This window comes from Aethalodelphis obliquidens, unplaced genomic scaffold (assembly GCF_003676395.1).
Source record: "Aethalodelphis obliquidens isolate GAN/ISIS:26980383/991018 unplaced genomic scaffold, ASM367639v1 scaffold91, whole genome shotgun sequence".
Classification (NCBI taxonomy): Eukaryota; Metazoa; Chordata; class Mammalia; order Artiodactyla; family Delphinidae; genus Aethalodelphis; species Aethalodelphis obliquidens.
This window is the reverse complement of record NW_020838035.1, coordinates 6,604,644-6,607,239: the sequence shown is the minus strand read 5'-3', so window position 1 is coordinate 6,607,239 and position 2,596 is coordinate 6,604,644.

The window sequence follows — 2,596 nt, the reverse complement described above, 5'->3', positions numbered from 1 at the left end:
GGGACAAGCTCGCTGCGGTGTATGCCTATGTTGGAGCACTAACGAACCCTAGAAAGGCGCAGCTTTGGCCTGTGCCACAACATGGACGAATCTCAGCTGTAAACTGAGAGGTGAGAGAAGCCACACTCAAAGGGCGACATTCTCTATGGTTCCATTTATCCGGTGTTCTGGAAAGTGCAAAACCACGGGGACCAAAAACAGATCATTGGTCGCCAGCGTTGGGCACACGCAAGAGCTGGACGACAGAGGCCCACGGGGATGCTTTGCGGGGGGTGACCCAGCGGTTTTGTATCTTGAGTTGGGCGCCGTCACATGACTGTAAGTGTTGGCCAGAACTCGTAGAACTGTATTCTAAAAGGGTGGACTTTATGTAAATGACACCTCAGTAAACTTGACTTCAAAAAAAAAAAAAAAAGAAAGAAAAGAAAACCCAGCAGATTCGAGGAATGCACCATAAAACTCAAAGGAAAAAAAAAAACTCAAAGGAATTTGAACACAGGGCTTTCCTCCAGTACCTGTGTAAGAAACTCTTTTTGTTTGCTGTTATTTTCACTAGATCGAGGACATTTACTAAGATCAGATATATGTCATCTGTGATTCTTAAAATGTCGGTAAGGGAGAGAGGGAGGGAAAGAACATCTTAATATATTTTTGAGATAGTAATGGGAATCGGTCACATTTCTAGAAATAACTGTTTTGGATCAAACCCTCCCCAGTCACAGAAGCCGACAGTGGTACACCGCCGTCTAGTCGCTCGGGTGTGGGGCTGACCTGAGCAGTCAGTCCGTTTCCAAGGCACTGTCTGAGCCGCGGCTGAGAGCACAGAAGTGCTCTCCTAGCTTTCCGTGTTTTTATGGAAAGAGGACAAAGACATGATGGCCACTAAATAAATGATTCTAAACGAATGATCACAACTACTAAATACATGATTTCTAGCTTAAATATGATTCTTGTTTTAAGATATATTAATGTCTGTTGAAACATTATAGGCAAAGAAACGTAAATAAAAACTTGAGCGTGTCCAAAACCCCATAAGCCCGGTCTAATCATGAGAAAAACAAGAGACAAACCCAAACTGAAGGACATTCTATAAGATACGTGACCAGCATTCCTCAAAACTGTCAAGGTCGTCAAAAACAAGGAAGGATGGAGACCCTGTCACATCCCAGAGGCACCTAAGGAGACAACTAAACTCTGTCCTGGGACAGAAAAGAACGTTAGTGGAAAGATTGAGGAAAATCCAAATATAGTCTGGGCTCTAGTTCATAGTATTGGACCAAGGTTGACTTGTTAGTTGTGAAAAAAGCCTGACTATGGGGAACCTGGGTGAGCGGGTAGACGGAGCTCTCAGCCTTAACTCTGTGTCACTCTACAACTACTCTAAAATTGTTAAAGTTTGCTTCAACAAATCAGAATGCTCTATTTCAGTTGACTTGACAGATGGCTATTTTTAAATATAAAACACTTCTGGGCTTCCCTGGTGGCGCAGTGGTTGAGAGTCCGCCGCCTGCCGATAAAGGGGACGCGGGTTCGTGCCCCGGTCCGGGAGGATCCCACATGCCGCGGAGCGGCTGGGCCCGTGAGCCATGGCCGCTGAGCCTGCGCATCCGGAGCCTGTGCTCCGCAATGGGAGAGGCCACAACAGTGAGAGACCCGTGTACCACACACACACACACACACACAAAAATATATATATATATATATAAAACACTTCTAATTGCACACACAGACACAATCCCATTTTGCAGAAACGGAAAATGAAAGGACTTGAGGATAGTACTGGCCTCTGGGGAAGAGACAAGAAAAATATTTTATATAAAAATGTCAAGCCACGCAGACAGAGGATATATACATGCGTGTACTTCATGTATATTTAAAGACAAGTGAAAATTAATACGAGGCAGGAGACTGTACTTCTCCCACTTTCCCTGCACCTACTTGGTTCCTGCCCTGCCTCCACCCCAGCCTGTGCTGTTCCCTAAATTTTCCCAGCTTGCTTCTGCCCCTGTACCCACTGTTTCTTTGGCCAACCGTTCCTCTTCCCACTACCCCAGGCCCCCTCAGTGCACTAAGGGCTCTGTCAGGATGTGGGACCCCCGCCCCCAATCAATCTGTCTTTCATGAGCCAACATGTTGACGTTTATTTGTTTTCGTTGGCTTTTCTAGCAACTAGGATAAGAGCTCCACGGAGGAGCGGAAGGTTAGGACAGAGGGATGAGAAGGGAAGGCAGGTGTCATGGTCTCTTGTTGTCTCGACTTCACACATCACACTGTTGGCAGTTATTCAGACACTGTGTCTATTTCCTAGGGCTGCTGTGACAAAGTACCATATCCCGGGTGGCTTCAAACAATACAAATTTACTTTTTCAGAGTCCTGGAGGCCCGAAGTCCAAAATCAAGGTATTGAGAGGAACATGTTCCCGTGGAAGGCTCTAGGGGAGAACGCTTCCTCGTCTGTTCCGGTTACTGGTGGAATCTGACAATCCTTAGTGTTCGTTAGCTTGGAGCTGCGTCATTCCAGTCTCTGCCTCCCATCTTCACATGGCTGCGTGTGTGTGTGTGTGTGTGTGTGTGTGTGTGTGTGTGTGTGTGTGTG